The sequence below is a fragment of the Prinia subflava genome, unplaced genomic scaffold (assembly GCF_021018805.1).
Source record: "Prinia subflava isolate CZ2003 ecotype Zambia unplaced genomic scaffold, Cam_Psub_1.2 scaffold_68_NEW, whole genome shotgun sequence".
Lineage (NCBI taxonomy): Eukaryota > Metazoa > Chordata > Aves > Passeriformes > Cisticolidae > Prinia > Prinia subflava.
The window spans coordinates 2,227-21,954 of NW_026961075.1; the positions used below are offsets into that span (position 1 = coordinate 2,227).

The following is a 19,728-nucleotide window of genomic DNA, read 5'->3' on the forward strand; positions in this document are numbered from 1 at the left end:
GCTTGAAGGCCCCTTCCACAATTCAGCGATTCTGATGGTCTTGGTCTTGCTGAGGTTAGCCAGCCTGAGGAGCTGATGCAAATTCAGGCTAAAAGATGAGTGCTCATCATTTATACTGTGTAAAGCATGAATGAAAGGTTAAAAAAGTTCTAATGCATGATTTAAAATTTTTTTTTTATTTTTAAGAAAAGGGATGGGGAGAGGTGCCTCCTTTTATTTTCTTCTGAATAAATGTTATTCCTTGCTTGCAGCATGGTAGAAACCCTACTCTGCTCTGGCTGCTCCAGGACCCTTGGCAGCAGATCCATGCACGCCTCAAGGCATCTCGACTGCAAGAGGGATTTGTTCTGTGTCCGTACTGACTCTGTTGAAAGGTAAGTGCAGAATGTTTATGGGTCAGCCTGCCAGCTCCACTGCACTCACCAGGCATGGCACTGAGGGTGCTCCTGTTACATCTCTGGCAAGGCTGGAGGGAGCGTCTTCTGCTGCTCTGTCCCACGGTGGTTTTCTGTATTGGTGCTGTTGGCATCCCAGTGCTCAGCTGTAGGGAACATCACCTGTGTAAGGCACATCCTAGAAAAAGAACCAAAACAAACCAACCTGGCCTGCCTTTTGTGTGGGAAGTTGCATTCCAGCCCAGAAAATATCACCAGGTCCAGGGCACTAGAGGGTTCCTTCGCATTTGATTGGAAGAGTTCACAAACCAAGCACCAAAGAGGCCTGGCTGGAGCCTGTTAGGGGTCCGCATGATCAGCAGGGAGTGTGGCCAGAGGGGCTCGGGCAGGACTTGGGGTGGCTCTGCCCTGTGCTGGCCACATCTGCTCTGTCCTTGCTAAGATGGGCAAAGGCAACTCTGACAACTGAGTACGTGCTTGAGACTCTCACTCAGCTGTCTTAAAATCTGTCTAGAAAATGAAAGTGTGCTTGGGTTTAGTTGGTTTATAGCACTTCAAAGGGGTTATTAAAAACTGTATCCTCAATTAAGGCTCCGCACCAGAGTCCTTTTGTGCAGGCATTGTCCTAATAGACAGTGGTTGTTCATCTGGACTGGTTTTAATGTCTCTTTTTTTTTCTGAAGTTCCCATTTATTTTGCTGTATTGCTGTGGATATTCCCCTTGGTACTCTGGACAGGGTTTGGAGATTTTTTTCTTCATTCCACTGCTAGAGTACTTTTTTTATTGCATGGCAGTAAAATTCTCTCATGCACTAACTTGGCTGCAGAATGGCATTTTCTGGCAAAGGGATGCTGCTTCTGCCTGCCAGCACTGCACTGTTCTTGGTGTCTTGGTGCCATTTTCCACTGTATCCCGTATCCCCAGAATCCACGGCTGTCTCTCAGGGTTCTAAAGGAGTGCTGTGTTTGGATTTTTGGCTTCAGAGTGGGAAGTGCTCTGTAACCTGATGTAACCTGTGGCATCTCAGCTGTAGGCCAGGAACCCTGGAAAAGCAAGCTCGCATTCACGAGGAGCCGCTTCCTCTTGAAAGCCCAGCTGTCTTGCAAGAGGTGCCGCACAGGGTGAGTTTTAACCTTACATCATTCTTTGTTGAAATCACCTCTGAGAAGTCTTAATATGCTTCAATGGTTTCTGCAGAACAGCTTATTCCACTCAGAGCAATTCAGTGCATTGTAACATGTACTGGACTGCTTCCTGTAATTGCTGTCTTGTGCTCTGCAAGACTTTTAGCCACTTTTCCTTCCGTTTTCTTGGTAGTTAGCATTTTCTGTTTATCAAGCACAGCATTAGGTTCCTCTGGCTGTCTCAGAAATTGGATCAGTTGTTTCTAGTTCGTTCTGATTCACTTCTCCAGATCTTCATTTAACTTTTAGCCATGTTTCTTCTGCCTCCTGTGGAAATGGACTTAATGCTTTTGCTGTAACTTTATCTTGAAATAGTAATCATAAATGAATCATGGTAAATCAGGTTGATGTTTTGCTCTACTAAAATCTTGTGACTGCAGGTAGGAAGAGTTGGGAGCGAACAGTCTGAGGAAGTGGACTGTGGAAGCTGAAGGTTGTCCAGCCAAAGCTGAGTGTGTGGCTCTGACACTGACCAAGGCTGGAAAGAGTTACTGTGTGGACAGAGAATGTTAGAGCCGGGTGAGCTTTCACAGGATGAAAGAAGCGAGGAGAGAATCGAATGGAAAGAATTGCTGAGATCAGGTTTGAGCCCTTTCTTTGGGTTTGGGATTTGTTTGTGGTTTTTTTTGTTACCTAACACTACCTAGCACTTACTTACTTACTTACTGTGAGATTTGAAGTTTTCTCCAAAAACTCAGAATGAATTTCCCCACTCTGCCCCACTGGTAGCAGCACACAGGAGAACAGAGCCTGTGGTTTGGATCTTGAGGGAGTTCCAGCAGTACAAGCTATGAGTTACCATGTTTCTCCCAAATTTACATCCAGCAAATCTGAGGAATTACCTCTTGCCTGAGCATTCCTGGTCTCTGTGACTCTTTAGTAAGAGACAGCTGGGACTGGCCAAGCTGAGACAGGATCTGTTCCTGTCAAACCATCTATTTCCCACGCGGATGAGAATCTGGGGGGCAAGTGCCCACATCACTCCTCACAAATGCCCACACATACTTCTGGGGCTGCTGTATCTATCTGCTGGATTTGTCAGCGCCAGCATTTGCGAAGGATCACCTTGTGAGCAACTCAAAAGACACATAAATAGAGGCAGCAGCAATTGTCTTGAGTTTACCTTATGGTAAGGCTTATGGATATTTTTAATCACTATAAGAAGGCTTATGGATATTTTTGATCACTTTCTTAGCACTTGCAATTACCCCTGCTACCACACAAAAGAAACCGAGGAACAGGAAAGCTCCGCTCTGTATCTCTGGCAGAAGAAAAGCCAGCAAACCAGTTTGCGTTCACCCCGATTCCTAGTCCTGTGCTGCAAGTACAGAAATATCTTGAGCCTTTGGGAGGGGGACTGGGACTGTGGAACCCAGCTGCATGTGTCTCCTAGGCCACGTTTTTCTTGGAAGCACCTTTCCTAGTTTCACTGCTTTTTGGAAATGAACTGTTCTGAGCAGAACCAGTACCTTCAGACTCAGGGTCTGAAAACAAAACAAAACAACCATAAAAACCACTAAAAAGCCCCCAAACCCACTGCCTAAGAGAACAAAGAAAGAGAAAATATACCGGGATTATTTTAATAAACCTGAATTTGTGGGAGGCACTGGGTTTGTTTTCCCTTCGTGCGGCAGCACGAAGTTTGCACGCATTTTGCTGCCGCTTTGGCTCTCAAGAACTGGAAATGCCTGGATTTCTGCGTGGTTTCCCCAGGTTCTCCTATTTAGCAGGAGCTGCACGGTGAGGTCGGTGTTCTGAGGGAGGCCCTGGCACAGCTGCCAAAGGCCGGGAACGTGGAGTGTGCAGGGAGCATCCGGGGGGCTTCTCCCCCCTGAGTTTCTCCCGGGGTGTGCTGCCTGCACTGCTGGATGTTGGACCCGGCTTTGGGCCGTTCTCCTGCGGTCCCAGCACTGAGTGCTGCCCCTGTGGCCAGACCTTGCCGTGTGCCGGCACCAAACCCGGGCAGCCGGGGCTGCTTTTCCAGCCCTTTGGTGCCACGGGCGGCCCCCGATTGCCGGAGCTCCCCGGCACCCGGCCTGGACTCACTCTGTGGGGGGGCTTGTTCCATCTGCCTCAACCGAGGACATCCTGCCCAGGTTTGACACTTGACTCCCGTTGTTTTTCCTCTTGCAGGCAGCTGGCAAAAGAGGAGAGAGCCCCTGCGAGGCAGAGCCCCTGGAATGCCCTGTCCTGGTCTGAGGTTCCCACTTTTATCTCCGACTCCCGGAGAATTGCTGGAGCAGAACCAGAGAGTGTCCATTTTATTTCCTGCCTTTTCCAATAAACGGTGACTTTCAGCTGGAGTGTGTTCCTGGTGTTATCCTCCTCCTCCTCCTCCCTGGATTTGTAAATAAATGTCCTGATTTTGGCCAAGTAGAATTTTGTTGTTCCAGGCATTGTGGCTCTTTTGTTTCATTGAAACTTCCCAACTCTGCTGAGACTTTGAGATGTCAAATACAAGTAAGACTGGAGTTTCTTGGGATTGTTACTCACACAAAATAGGGATCCTTCTTGGACAGGAGTAACTTGACGTGTTTAATGCCGCTTCCCTTTAAAATCAGAGCAGGGGAAGCAGATTTGAAATCATCATTCCATGAACTTGCACCAAATTCCTCCAAAGCTGCAAAAGTTTTCCTTGTTAGAAATTCCTGAGCTTGTTTTCCAGGCAAGCTGAGATTTAGATGTTCTTTGTTCCTTGGATTTGCTGGTTTTCCTCTCTCTCATTTTAGTAAAGAATTTTTTTTTTTTCATATTTTCCATGCTGATTGGAATTTTTGTACTGCTCAGGGCACGTTGCCAAGGAAATGTACCAATTTCATGTTGGTAAATCAGGCATTGTTCAGCACCATATGCCCACAAGTCTGTAAATTTCCAGGGAAACTTGCTAAGTGTTGAATTGCCATAATGAATCTCTTTGTAAAGTTGATTATACTTTTTTCTTTATTTTTAATTACTTTGAATTTTTTATGTAGGGTTTTTTTTTTAATAAGTGATGTCTTTTTGTATTTTTAAATTTTTTCTTTTAAGAAATTTTCTATTTTAATTTTTCCTTTGTAATTTTTCCTTTGTAATTTTCCTATTTTATTTTTTCCTTTTTATTTTTTTCCTTTTTATTTTTTCCTTTTTATTTTTTTCCTTTTTATTTTTTCCTCTTTTTTTCTCTCTTTAACTTTTTCCTTTTTAATTTTTTCCTTTTTAATTTTTTCCTTTTTAATTTTTTCCTTTTTAATTTTTTCCTTTTTATTTTTTTTCCTTTTTAATTTTTTCCTTTTTAATTTTTTCCTTTTTAATTTTTTTCTTTTTATTTTTTCCTTTTTATTTTTTCCTTTTTATTTTTTTCCTTTTTACTTTTTTCCTTTTTATTTTTTTCCTTTTAATTTTTGCTTTTTATTTTCTTTCTTTCTAATTTTTCCTTTTTAACTTTTTAATTTTATTTTTTTCTGTGTTTTACTTGAAATTTTATTTGAAAACTTTTTTTTTTTCTTCATGTTTTCTTTGTGTTGGTGTGTTTTGGTTTGGTTTGGTTTGGTTTGGTTGGTTTGGTTTGGTTTGGTTTGGTTTGGTTTGGTTTGGTTTGGTTTGGTTTGGTTTGGTTTGGTTTGGTTTGGTTTGGTTTTTTCCTCTCTCTCTACTCTTTATCTACTTTTTTATAGCCCAAGTATGTAGAAGTTTGGCTGGTGGGAACAGAGGAGGTGACAAATGAAATCCATGTCCACTCCACGTCCGGATAGAATTGAGAGTGCAGCTAGAGAAATCTCTGTATTTTCTGCTAAATTAGAAATCCTGAACAGAGAAAGCTCTAAAGACCAAGGGGCCTTCTTTTTTCTTTTTCCTTTTTCCCCCGAACAATTCTCATTGTAGCCATTTACAGGATCAGGAACATTACCTTGAAGTCGAGGTGTATTTCACAGGTAGCGAGAAAACAAAGTAGACTTGATCTTGTAACTCTCATTGTTTAGTAACAAAGAAATCCAAAACAAAACAAACAACATAAAAAAAAAAAAAAAAAAAAAAAAAAAATCCACCGACCCCACAAAAGAACAGAGAAAGAGAAATTATACCAATATTATTTTAATTTAAAACCACTTTCTCCCTTAGAAAACCAGGCTAATGTAATTCTGCTTAATTGGGGTGCTGTCGTGTTTAGGTTACTGAATTAATAGAGTTTAAAACATACAGCAATAAACACGAATTTTAAAAACTAAGTACAAAAATATGAATATATATAATAAAACAAATATAAATATGAAAAATAATATCGTAAGTAAATGCAATCTATAATATTTCTCATTACTTATATTATATACAGTAGTCTATATATTACATCCATAGATATGACTAGAAAAAAGACATGGTAATTATCAATATTAAAATAATAAATGTAAAGAAATAATGGAATAGAGCTTAAAACAGAGGGGGTTTTTTGGTTTGAATTTGCTTGGTGGCAGGGGTTCTCTTTTAAGCGGCGGCCGGGTGTCTTTCGGGGCGTTTCTTTTAGGGGGTTTCTGTGCACGTTCTCTTCGGGGGTCCCTGTCTGCTGTGGACACAGCGCGGTACTGCAGCTCTGCCCCGGGCCCGTCCCAGTGCTGCCGCCTTGTGGACACAGCGCGGTGCTGCAGCTCTGCCCCGGGCCCGTCCCAGTGCTGCCGCCCTGTGGACACAGCGCGGTACTGCAGATGTTCATCCCAGGGGAGTTGCTGGCTTGGCTAGAATTGGTTTCCCAGTAAAACTGGGGGTTGTCTAGAAAACCTGAATTTGTGGGAGGCACTGGGTTTGTTTTCCCTATCCCTGCATCACAGTCAAGAACACTCCTGGAGCTGTGTTAGGCAGTGGAAGGAGGGGAGAGCTGCATTTATTGAATTCCTTTGTTGTTGTTATTGTTGTATTTTTTCATGCTATTTTATTTTATTGTGTTTTAGATTTTCATGTTTTTTTATTTTGACTTTTAAAAAATATTTTAATGTTTCCTCAAATTTTTAATTTTTCGATTTTTAGTTTACTTTTATATTTTATAGTTATGATTTCACTTTTTATTTTATTTTCAATACCTTTTAAATTTTTATTTAGATTTATGTTTTATTTTTATGTTTGCGGTTGTTTTGTATTTTTTAATGTTTCCTTAGTAATTTTTCCTTTGTCATTTTTTCCTTTGTCATTTTTTCCTCTATAATTTTTCCACTATAATTTTTTCCTTTTTAATTTTTTATTTTTTATTTTTCTCTTTTTAATTTTTCTCCTTTTTAATGTTTTCCTTTCTAATTTTTTCCTTTCTGATTTCTCCTTTCTCGATTTTGTCAGGCACCCCCCTTTAAAACCGGGGTGCCTTCGGCCGTGCCACAACAAAGATGGCGGCCCAACAGGAAATGGTTTCAGCCACAAACAAGATGGCAGCCGGAAGTATGGGCAGCCACCTAATGCCCCGCTCAAGATGGCGGCTCGTCGAGCCGCCTTCGACCTTCCAAAGACGGCGGCCAAAAAAGGCGGGAAAACACAAGGACCACCCATGGGCGTCGACCCAACTGCCTGCGCCCGACCCCGAAAACGGCGCCGCTCAGGAACAATTTTCAGCGTCGCTTCCCGGCGCGAGGGAGCTGTGTGCCCGCTGTGCCGCGCCGCGGTGCGGTTGCGGCAGCCATTTTGGTGAGGCGCCTGAGTAACCAGCTACCCGGGGCCTTCGGGGGTGCCACAAAAAAGATGGCGGCTCTACCGGATGTGTCTTCACCACAACCAAGATGGCGGCTACAACGGGCGGAAGTAACGTTTATATAGGGTTTATATAGGGTTTGGACCCTATAGCCGCGGCCGAACCAAGGCTCTGCTGCAGGTGTATTCGAGACATCTTTCCTCTTTGTTTGACAGAAGGAAGAGGGGAAAAAAAAAAAAAAAAAAAAAAAAAAAAGAGGAAGAAAAAACGGGAGCAGTTCCGGGGCGGTCCCGGGGCGGTCCCGGGGCGGTGTGCGCCGTCACTGCCGCCTTCTCGGCGGGCGATTCCAAGGCGCTGTCGGGCTCTCTGCCGGCCGGTCGGCGGGCGGGCGGCCGGGACGCGATGGCGCTGTGCCCGGAGCTGGAGCGCTCGCTGTCGCTGCTGCAGCCGGGCGCCGACCGGGCCCAGCAGCAGCAGGAGCGGCGGGCGGACGCGGCCCCCACGCCCATGGTGTTCATGTGCGCCGGCTGCGGGCGCCCCGTGGGCGACACCCGCACCTGGGGTTCAGTGTCGAGGACAGCGGTCCCATCCTGCTGCGCAGTGAGTACCAGCGCTGCCACCCCCGTGCCGCCGCGGTCGCTGCCGCCGTGCCTCCTGCCCTGCCTCCCGCCGCAGCTGCGGCCGCCAGCGTCGCCGCGGACCCGGGGCGGAAGGGCTCCGAGCTCCCCGGAGAGTGCGGATGGTGAGGGCCGGGCCTGGCTGGACACAGTCCCGGGGGAGTCGGGGTTCCCGGCGCTGGGGACCGGCAAAGGGCCCGGAGCGCTCGTGTGGCCCGAGAGCCCCTGGAGCACTTATCTGGGGTGGGCTGTACAAGCCGCGTATGGCCTAAGGGAGAGGGATTTCTCACAAGGACATGTAGTGATGGACAAGGGAGGCAGCTTTAGATTAAATGTCGGGAAGAAATTTTTCCCTGCGAGGGCGGTGAGGCCGTGGTACAGGTTCCCCAGAGAAGCTGTGGCTGCCCCTGTGTCCCTGGAAGTGCCCAAGGCCAGGTTGGACGGGGCTTGGAACACCCTGGGATAGTGGAAGCTGTCCCTGCCCAGGGCCGGGGGTGGAATGGGGTGAGCTTGAAGGCCCCTTCCACAATTCAGCGATTCTGATGGTCTTGGTCTTGCTGAGGTTAGCCAGCCTGAGGAGCTGATGCAAATTCAGGCTAAAAGATGAGTGCTCATCATTTACACTGTGTAAAGCATGAATGAAAGGTTAAAAAAGTTCTAATGCATGATTTAAAATTTTTTTTTTTATTTTTAAGAAAAGGGATGGGGAGAGGTGCCTCCTTTTATTTTCTTCTGAATAAATGTTATTCCTTGCTTGCAGCATGGTAGAAACCCTACTCTGCTCTGGCTGCTCCAGGACCCTTGGCAGCAGATACATGCACGCCTCAAGGCATCTCGACTGCAAGAGGGATTTGTTCTGTGTCCGTACTGACTCTGTTGAAAGGTAAGTGCAGAATGTTTATGGGTCAGCCTGCCAGCTCCACTGCACTCACCAGGCATGGCACTGAGGGTGCTCCTGTTACATCTCTGGCAAGGCTGGAGGGAGCGTCTTCTGCTGCTCTGTCCCACGGTGGTTTTCTGTATTGGTGCTGTTGGCATCCCAGTGCTCAGCTGTAGGGAACATCACCTGTGTAAGGCACATCCTAGAAAAAGAACCAAAACAAACCAACCTGGCCTGCCTTTTGTGTGGGAAGTTGCATTCCAGCCCAGAAAATATCACCAGGTCCAGGGCACTGGAGGGTTCCTTCGCATTTGATTGGAAGAGTTCACAAACCAAGCACCAAAGAGGCCTGGCTGGAGCCTGTTAGGGGTCCGCATGATCAGCAGGGAGTGTGGCCAGAGGGGCTCGGGCAGGACTTGGGGTGGCTCTGCCCTGTGCTGGCCACATCTGCTCTGTCCTTGCTAAGATGGGCAAAGGCAACTCTGACAACTGAGTACGTGCTTGAGACTCTCACTCAGCTGTCTTAAAATCTGTCTAGAAAATGAAAGTGTGCTTGGGTTTAGTTGGTTTATAGCACTTCAAAGGGGTTATTAAAAACTGTATCCTCAATTAAGGCTCCGCACCAGAGTCCTTTTGTGCAGGCATTGTCCTAATAGACAGTGGTTGTTCATCTGGACTGGTTTTAATGTCTCTTTTTTTTTTCTGAAGTTCCCATTTATTTTGCTGTATTGCTGTGGATATTCCCCTTGGTACTCTGGACAGGGTTTGGAGATTTTTTTCTTCATTCCACTGCTAGAGTACTTTTTTTATTGCATGGCAGTAAAATTCTCTCATGCACTAACTTGGCTGCAGAATGGCATTTTCTGGCAAAGGGATGCTGCTTCTGCCTGCCAGCACTGCACTGTTCTTGGTGTCTTGGTGCCATTTTCCACTGTATCCCGTATCCCCAGAATCCACGGCTGTCTCTCAGGGTTCTAAAGGAGTGCTGTGTTTGGATTTTTGGCTTCAGAGTGGGAAGTGCTCTGTAACCTGATGTAACCTGTGGCATCTCAGCTGTAGGCCAGGAACCCTGGAAAAGCAAGCTCGCATTCACGAGGAGCCGCTTACTCTTGAAAGCCCAGCTGTCTTGCAAGAGGTGCCGCACAGGGTGAGTTTTAACCTTACATCATTCTTTGTTGAAATCACCTCTGAGAAGTCTTAATATGCTTCAATGGTTTCTGCAGAACAGCTTATTCCACTCAGAGCAATTCAGTGCATTGTAACATGTACTGGACTGCTTCCTGTAATTGCTGTCGTCGTGCTCTGCAAGACTTTTAGCCACTTTTCCTTCAGTTTTCTTGGTAGTTAGCATTTTCTGTTTATCAAGCACAGCATTAGGTTCCTCTGGCTGTCTCAGAAATTGGATCAGTTGTTTCTAGTTCGTTCTGATTCACTTCTCCAGATCTTCATTTAACTTTTAGCCATGTTTCTTCTGCCTCCTGTGGAAATGGACTTAATGCTTTTGCTGTAACTTTATCTTGAAATAGTAATCATAAATGAATCATGGTAAATCAGGTTGATGTTTTGCTCTACTAAAATCTTGTGACTGCAGGTAGGAAGAGTTGGGAGCGAACAGCCTGAGGAAGTGGACTGTGGAAGCTGAAGGTTGTCCAGCCAAAGCTGAGTGTGTGGCTCTGACACTGACCAAGGCTGGAAAGAGTTACTGTGTGGACAGAGAATGTTAGAGCCGGGTGAGCTTTCACAGGATGAAAGAAGCGAGGAGAGAATCGAATGGAAAGAATTGCTGAGATCAGGTTTGAGCCCTTTCTTTGGGTTTGGGATTTGTTTGTGGTTTTTTTGTTACCTAACACTACCTAGCACTTACTTACTTACTTACTGTGAGATTTGAAGTTTTCTCCAAAAACTCAGAATGAATTTCCCCACTCTGCCCCACTGGTAGCAGCACACAGGAGAACAGAGCCTGTGGTTTGGATCTTGAGGGAGTTCCAGCAGTACAAGCTATGAGTTACCATGTTTCTCCCAAATTTACATCCAGCAAATCTGAGGAATTACCTCTTGCCTGAGCATTCCTGGTCTCTGTGACTCTTTAGTAAGAGACAGCTGGGACTGGCCAAGCTGAGACAGGATCTGTTCCTGTCAAACCATCTATTTCCCATGCGGATGAGAATCTGGGGGGCAAGTGCCCACATCACTCCTCACAAATGCCCACACATACTTCTGGGGCTGCTGTATCTATCTGCTGGATTTGTCAGCGCCAGCATTTGCGAAGGATCACCTTGTGAGCAACTCAAAAGACAGATAAATAGAGGCAGCAGCAATTGTCTTGAGTTTACCTTATGGTAAGGCTTATGGATATTTTTAATCACTATAAGAAGGCTTATGGATATTTTTGATCACTTTCTTAGCACTTGCAATTACCCCTGCTACCACACAAAAGAAACCGAGGAACAGGAAAGCTCCGCTCTGTATCTCTGGCAGAAGAAAAGCCAGCAAACCAGTTTGCGTTCACCCCGATTCCTAGTCCTGTGCTGCAAGTACAGAAATATCTTGAGCCTTTGGGAGGGGGACTGGGACTGTGGAACCCAGCTGCATGTGTCTCCTAGGCCACGTTTTTCTTGGAAGCACCTTTCCTAGTTTCACTGCTTTTTGGAAATGAACTGTTCTGAGCAGAACCAGTACCTTCAGACTCAGGGTCTGAAAACAAAACAACCATAAAAACCACTAAAAAGCCCCAAACCCCACTGCCTAAGAGAACAAAGAAAGAGAAAATATACCGGGATTATTTTAATAAACCTGAATTTGTGGGAGGCACTGGGTTTGTTTTCCCTTCGTGCGGCAGCACGAAGTTTGCACGCATTTTGCTGCCGCTTTGGCTCTCAAGAACTGGAAATGCCTGGATTTCTGCGTGGTTTCCCCAGGTTCTCCTATTTAGCAGGAGCTGCACGGTGAGGTCGGTGTTCTGAGGGAGGCCCTGGCACAGCTGCCAAAGGCCGGGAACGTGGAGTGTGCAGGGAGCATCCGGGGGGCTTCTCCCCCCTGAGTTTCTCCCGGGGTGTGCTGCCTGCACTGCTGGATGTTGGACCCGGCTTTGGGCCGTTCTCCTGCGGTCCCAGCACTGAGTGCTGCCCCTGTGGCCAGACCTTGCCGTGTGCCGGCACCAAACCCGGGCAGCCGGGGCTGCTTTTCCAGCCCTTTGGTGCCACGGGCGGCCCCCGATTGCCGGAGCTCCCCGGCACCCGGCCTGGACTCACTCTGTGGGGGGGCCTGTTCCATCTGCCTCAACCGAGGACATCCTGCCCAGGTTTGACACTTGACTCCCGTTGTTTTTCCTCTTGCAGGCAGCTGGCAAAAGAGGAGAGAGCCCCTGCGAGGCAGAGCCCCTGGAATGCCCTGTCCTGGTCTGAGGTTCCCACTTTTATCTCCGACTCCCGGAGAATTGCTGGAGCAGAACCAGAGAGTGTCCATTTTATTTCCTGCCTTTTCCAATAAACGGTGACTTTCAGCTGGAGTGTGTTCCTGGTGTTATCCTCCTCCTCCTCCTCCCTGGATTTGTAAATAAATGTCCTGATTTTGGCCAAGTAGAATTTTGTTGTTCCAGGCATTGTGGCTCTTTTGTTTCATTGAAACTTCCCAACTCTGCTGAGACTTTGAGATGTCAAATACAAGTAAGACTGGAGTTTCTTGGGATTGTTACTCACACAAAATAGGGATCCTTCTTGGACAGGAGTAACTTGACGTGTTTAATGCCGCTTCCCTTTAAAATCAGAGCAGGGGAAGCAGATTTGAAATCATCATTCCATGAACTTGCACCAAATTCCTCCAAAGCTGCAAAAGTTTTCCTTGTTAGAAATTCCTGAGCTTGTTTTCCAGGCAAGCTGGGATTTAGATGTTCTTTGTTCCTTGGATTTGCTGGTTTTCCTCTCTCTCATTTTAGTAAAGAATTTTTTTTTTTTCATATTTTCCATGCTGATTGGAATTTTTGTACTGCTCAGGGCACATTGCCAAGGAAATGTACCAATTTCATGTTGGTAAATCAGGCATTGTTCAGCACCATATGCCCACAAGTCTGTAAATTTCCAGGGAAACTTGCTAAGTGTTGAATTGCCATAATGAATCTCTTTGTAAAGTTGATTATACTTTTTTCTTTATTTTTAATTACTTTGAATTTTTTATGTAGGGTTTTTTTTTAATAAGTGATGTCTTTTTGTATTTTTAAATTTTTTCTTTTAAGAAATTTTCTATTTTAATTTTTCCTTTGTAATTTTTCCTTTGTAATTTTTCCTTTGTAATTTTCCTATTTTATTTTTTCCTTTTTATTTTTTTCCTTTTTATTTTTTCCTTTTTATTTTTTTCCTTTTTATTTTTTCCTCTTTTTTTCTCTCTTTAACTTTTTCCTTTTTAATTTTTTCCTTTTTATTTTTTTCCTTTTTAATTTTTTCCTTTTTAATTTTTTCCTTTTCATTTTTTTCCTTTTTAATTTTTTCCTTTTTAATTTTTTTCTTTTTATTTTTTCCTTTTTATTTTTTCCTTTTTATTTTTTTCCTTTTTACTTTTTTCCTTTTTATTTTTTTCCTTTTAATTTTTGCTTTTTATTTTCTTTCTTTCTAATTTTTCCTTTTTAACTTTTTAATTTTATTTTTTTCTGTGTTTTACTTGAAATTTTATTTGAAAACTTTTTTTTTTTCTTCATGTTTTCTTTGTGTTGGTGTGTTTTGGTTTGGTCTGGTTTGGTTTGGTTTGGTTTGGTTTGGTTTGGTTTTTTCCTCTCTCTCTACTCTTTTATCTACTTTTTTATAGCCCAAGTATGTAGAAGTTTGGCTGGTGGGAACAGAGGAGGTGACAAATGAAATCCATGTCCACTCCACGTCCGGATAGAATTGAGAGTGCAGCTAGAGAAATCTCTGTATTTTCTGCTAAATTAGAAATCCTGAACAGAGAAAGCTCTAAAGACCAAGGGGCCTTCTTTTTTCTTTTTCCTTTTTCCCCCGAACAATTCTCATTGTAGCCATTTACAGGATCAGGAACATTACCTTGAAGTCGAGGTGTATTTCACAGGTAGCGAGAAAACAAAGTAGACTTGATCTTGTAACTCTCATTGTTTAGTAACAAAGAAATCCAAAACAAAACAAACAACATAAAAAAAAAAAAAAAATCCACCAACCCCACAAAAGAACAGAGAAAGAGAAATTATACCAATATTATTTTAATTTAAAACCACTTTCTCCCTTAGAAAACCAGGCTAATGTAATTCTGCTTAATTGGGGTGCTGTCGTGTTTAGGTTACTGAATTAATAGAGTTTAAAACATACAGCAATAAACACGAATTTTAAAAACTAAGTACAAAAATATGAATATATATAATAAAACAAATATAAATATGAAAAATAATATCGTAAGTAAATGCAATCTATAATATTTCTCATTACTTATATTATATACAGTAGTCTATATATTACATCCATAGATATGACTAGAAAAAAGACATGGTAATTATCAATATTAAAATAATAAATGTAAAGAAATAATGGAATAGAGCTTAAAACAGAGGGGTTTTTTGGTTTGAATTTGCTTGGTGGCAGGGGTTCTCTTTTAAGCGGCGGCCGGGTGTCTTTCGGGGCGTTTCTTTTAGGGGGTTTCTGTGCACGTTCTCTTCGGGGGTCCCTGTCTGCTGTGGACACAGCGCGGTACTGCAGCTCTGCCCCGGGCCCGTCCCAGTGCTGCCGCCTTGTGGACACAGCGCGGTGCTGCAGCTCTGCCCCGTGCCCGTCCCAGTGCTGCCGCCCTGTGGACACAGCGCGGTACTGCAGATGTTCATCCCAGGGGAGTTGCTGGCTTGGCTAGAATTGGTTTCCCAGTAAAACTGGGGGTTGTCTAGAAAACCTGAATTTGTGGGAGGCACTGGGTTTGTTTTCCCTATCCCTGCATCACAGTCAAGAACACTCCTGGAGCTGTGTTAGGCAGTGGAAGGAGGGGAGAGCTGCATTTATTGAATTCCTTTGTTGTTGTTATTGTTGTATTTTTTCATGCTATTTTATTTTATTGTGTTTTAGATTTTCATGTTTTTTTATTTTGACTTTTAAAAAATATTTTAATGTTTCCTCAAATTTTTAATTTTTCGATTTTTAGTTTACTTTTATATTTTATAGTTATGATTTCACTTTTTATTTTATTTTCAATACCTTTTAAATTTTTATTTAGATTTATGTTTTATTTTTATGTTTGCGGTTGTTTTGTATTTTTTAATGTTTCCTTAGTAATTTTTCCTTTGTCATTTTTTCCTTTGTCATTTTTTCCTCTATAATTTTTCCACTATAATTTTTTCCTTTTTAATTTTTTATTTTTTATTTTTCTCTTTTTAATTTTTCTCCTTTTTAATGTTTTCCTTTCTAATTTTTTCCTTTCTGATTTCTCCTTTCTCGATTTTGTCAGGCACCCCCCTTTAAAACCGGGGTGCCTTCGGCCGTGCCACAACAAAGATGGCGGCCCAACAGGAAATGGTTTCAGCCACAAACAAGATGGCAGCCGGAAGTATGGGCAGCCACCTAATGCCCCGCTCAAGATGGCGGCTCGTCGAGCCGCCTTCGACCTTCCAAAGACGGCGGCCAAAAAAGGCGGGAAAACACAAGGACCACCCATGGGCGTCGACCCAACTGCCTGCGCCCGACCCCGAAAACGGCGCCGCTCAGGAACAATTTTCAGCGTCGCTTCCCGGCGCGAGGGAGCTGTGTGCCCGCTGTGCCGCGCCGCGGTGCGGTTGCGGCAGCCATTTTGGTGAGGCGCCTGAGTAACCAGCTACCCGGGGCCTTCGGGGGTGCCACAAAAAAGATGGCGGCTCTACCGGATGTGTCTTCACCACAACCAAGATGGCGGCTACAACGGGCGGAAGTAACGTTTATATAGGGTTTATATAGGGTTTGGACCCTATAGCCGCGGCCGAACCAAGGCTCTGCTGCAGGTGTATTCGAGACATCTTTCCTCTTTGTTTGACAGAAGGAAGAGGGGAAAAAAAAAAAAAAAAAAAAAAAAAAAAGAGGAAGAAAAAACGGGAGCAGTTCCGGGGCGGTCCCGGGGCGGTCCCGGGGCGGTGTGCGCCGTCACTGCCGCCTTCTCGGCGGGCGATTCCAAGGCGCTGTCGGGCTCTCTGCCGGCCGGTCGGCGGGCGGGCGGCCGGGACGCGATGGCGCTGTGCCCGGAGCTGGAGCGCTCGCTGTCGCTGCTGCAGCCGGGCGCCGACCGGGCCCAGCAGCAGCAGGAGCGGCGGGCGGACGCGGCCCCCACGCCCATGGTGTTCATGTGCGCCGGCTGCGGGCGCCCCGTGGGCGACACCCGCACCTGGGGTTCAGTGTCGAGGACAGCGGTCCCATCCTGCTGCGCAGTGAGTACCAGCGCTGCCACCCCCGTGCCGCCGCGGTCGCTGCCGCCGTGCCTCCTGCCCTGCCTCCCGCCGCAGCTGCGGCCGCCAGCGTCGCCGCGGACCCGGGGCGGAAGGGCTCCGAGCTCCCCGGAGAGTGCGGATGGTGAGGGCCGGGCCTGGCTGGACACAGTCCCGGGGGAGTCGGGGTTCCCGGCGCTGGGGACCGGCAAAGGGCCCGGAGCGCTCGTGTGGCCCGAGAGCCCCTGGAGCACTTATCTGGGGTGGGCTGTACAAGCCGCGTATGGCCTAAGGGAGAGGGATTTCTCACAAGGACATGTAGTGATGGACAAGGGAGGCAGCTTTAGATTAAATGTCGGGAAGAAATTTTTCCCTGCGAGGGCGGTGAGGCCGTGGTACAGGTTCCCCAGAGAAGCTGTGGCTGCCCCTGTGTCCCTGGAAGTGCCCAAGGCCAGGTTGGACGGGGCTTGGAACACCCTGGGATAGTGGAAGCTGTCCCTGCCCAGGGCCGGGGGTGGAATGGGGTGAGCTTGAAGGCCCCTTCCACAATTCAGCGATTCTGATGGTCTTGGTCTTGCTGAGGTTAGCCAGCCTGAGGAGCTGATGCAAATTCAGGCTAAAAGATGAGTGCTCATCATTTACACTGTGTAAAGCATGAATGAAAGGTTTAAAAAGTTCTAATGCATGATTTAAAATTTTTTTTTTATTTTTAAGAAAAGGGATGGGGAGAGGTGCCTCCTTTTATTTTCTTCTGAATAAATGTTATTCCTTGCTTGCAGCATGGTAGAAACCCTACTCTGCTCTGGCTGCTCCAGGACCCTTGGCAGCAGATACATGCACGCCTCAAGGCATCTCGACTGCAAGAGGGATTTGTTCTGTGTCCGTACTGACTCTGTTGAAAGGTAAGTGCAGAATGTTTATGGGTCAGCCTGCCAGCTCCACTGCACTCACCAGGCATGGCACTGAGGGTGCTCCTGTTACATCTCTGGCAAGGCTGGAGGGAGCGTCTTCTGCTGCTCTGTCCCACGGTGGTTTTCTGTATTGGTGCTGTTGGCATCCCAGTGCTCAGCTGTAGGGAACATCACCTGTGTAAGGCACATCCTAGAAAAAGAACCAAAACAAACCAACCTGGCCTGCCTTTTGTGTGGGAAGTTGCATTCCAGCCCAGAAAATATCACCAGGTCCAGGGCACTGGAGGGTTCCTTCGCATTTGATTGGAAGAGTTCACAAACCAAGCACCAAAGAGGCCTGGCTGGAGCCTGTTAGGGGTCCGCATGATCAGCAGGGAGTGTGGCCAGAGGGGCTCGGGCAGGACTTGGGGTGGCTCTGCCCTGTGCTGGCCACATCTGCTCTGTCCTTGCTAAGATGGGCAAAGGCAACTCTGACAACTGAGTACGTGCTTGAGACTCTCACTCAGCTGTCTTAAAATCTGTCTAGAAAATGAAAGTGTGCTCAGGTTTAGTTTGTTTGTAGCACTTCAAAGTGGTTATTAAAAACTGTATCCTCAATTAAGGCTCCGCACCAGAGTCCTTTTGTGCAGGCATTGTTCTAATAGACAGTGGTTGTTCATCTGGACTGGTATTAATGTCTCTTTTTTTTTTCTGAAGTTCCCATTTATTTTGCTGTATTGCTGTGGATATTCACCCTCGTACTCTGGACAGTGGTTTGGGGATTTTTTTCCTTCATTCCACCACTAGAATACTTTTTTTATTGCATGGCAGTAAAATTCTCTAAAGCAGTAACCTGGCTGCAGAATGGCATTTTCTGGCAAAGGGATGCTGCTTCTGCCAGCCAGCACTGCACTGTTCTTGGTGTCTTGGTGCCATTTTTCACTGTATCCCGTATTCCCAGAATCCAGGGCTATCTCTCAGGGTTCTGAAGGAGTGCTGTATTTGGATTTTTGGCTTCAGTGTGGGAAGTGCATGATGTAACCTGTGGCATCTCAGCTCTAGGCCAGGAACCCTGGAAAAGCAAGCTCTCATTCACGAGGAGCCGCTTCCTCTCGAAAGTCCAGCTGTCTTGCAAGAGGTGCCGCACAGGGTGAGATTTAACCTTACATCATTCTTTGTTGAAATCACCTCTGAGAAGTCTTAATATGCTTCAATGGTTTCTGCAGAACAGCTTATTCCACCCAGAGCAATTCAGTGCATTGTAACATGTACTGGACTGCTTCCTGTAATTGCTGTCTTGTGCTCTGCAAGACTTTTAGCCACTTTTCCTTCAGTTTTCTTGGTAGTTAGCATTTTCTGTTTATCAAGCACAGCATTAGGTTCCTATTTCTGTCTCAGAAATTTGATATGATGTTTCTAGTTAGTTCCGATTCACTTCTCTAGATCTTCATTTAACTTTTAGCCATGTTTCTTCTGCCTCCTGTGGAAATGGACTTAATGCTTTTGCTGTAACTTTATCTTGAAATATTAATCACAAATTAATCATGGTAAATCAAGTTGATGTTTTGCTCTACTAAAATCTTGTGACTGCAGGTCGGAAGAGTTGGGAGCGAACAGCCTGAGGAAGTGGACTGTGGAAGCTGAAGGTTGTCCAGCCAAAGCTGAGTGTGTGGCTCTGACACTGACCAAGGCTGGAAAGAGTTACTGTGTGGACAGAGAATGTTAGAACCAGGTGAGCTTTCACAGGATGAAAGGAGCGAGGAGAGAATCGAATGGAAAGAATTGCTGAGATCAGGTTTGAGCCCTTTCTTTGGGTTTGGGATTTGTTTTGGTTTTTTTGTTACCCAACACTGCTTAGCATTACTACTGTGAGATTTAAAGTTTTCTCCAAAAACTCAGAATGAATTTCCCCACTCTGCCCCACTGGTAGGCACCGCATCTCTTAGAAAAGCTCCTACCCACCATCTTCACTGCCCCAGTTTGAAGTAGTGCTCCAGTTTAGCCCGTAGTAATGGGTCTTACATCCCTTTCTGTTCAGGTAACTACACCATTTTGTTATTGACATATCTGCCAGAGGAGCCTACATTACTCCAGTGTAATTTGTGAGGCAGTTTCTGCTCTAACAAGTTTTTGAATGCTGCTCAACTGCAAGAGAGCTCCTTCTGGATGTTTGAAGGTGACAGAAGAGATGGTCGCATCCCAGGAGCTTGATTTTGGAATGTTTAATGGAATTGGCCCAGTAGCTTTTACTTGTGGGCTTTGCAAGTCTGCCCACAGCAGGTCCAGCCTGTGCTTCAACTTAGAGCCCTCAGTGGGCAGGGAAATGGACCTTGGAGAGATTGTTACAGCTCTACTTAACGCTTTCTGAATTGGGATGATTTTCTGGAAGTAGGCTGTCCATTCTGACCCATTTTCTTCTCTCTCCTTGCAGACTGTAGCTGCTAAAAGGCTGAGGTGAGACCAGGATCTGCAAAATCTCTGACTCTCCATGTCTTCCCAAGGCTGAAGCCGTGTTTGCTGTCAATGACAACCCAGTGGAAGATGCTAAAGACTGAAAACTTTGGGGTTTTTCCCCTGAATCCCACGACACTCTCTGCAGCTGTGCCCTGCATATCTCTTAAAAGAGTTTCCGGCTTTAGAAGGGTTTTACCCTGTGCAATATTGATCTATAAGTCAATGAAAAAGAATCTTACTGTATCAATGTGATGTTACTTGGTTTGAGTTGTTTAATTAAAGCATATCATT

General features: G+C 45.4%; 1 long non-coding RNA gene across 1 annotated transcript; it reads left to right on the forward strand.

Moving 5' to 3' along the window:
- The first annotated feature begins 239 nt into the window (after window positions 1-239).
- On the forward strand, window positions 240-4,503 carry LOC134546400 (uncharacterized). The gene is made up of 3 exons (XR_010079148.1): window positions 240-374; window positions 1,321-1,517; window positions 1,961-4,503. It is a non-coding gene; the product is annotated as an uncharacterized LOC134546400 (long non-coding RNA).
- Window positions 4,504-19,728: the final 15,225 nt, after the last annotated feature.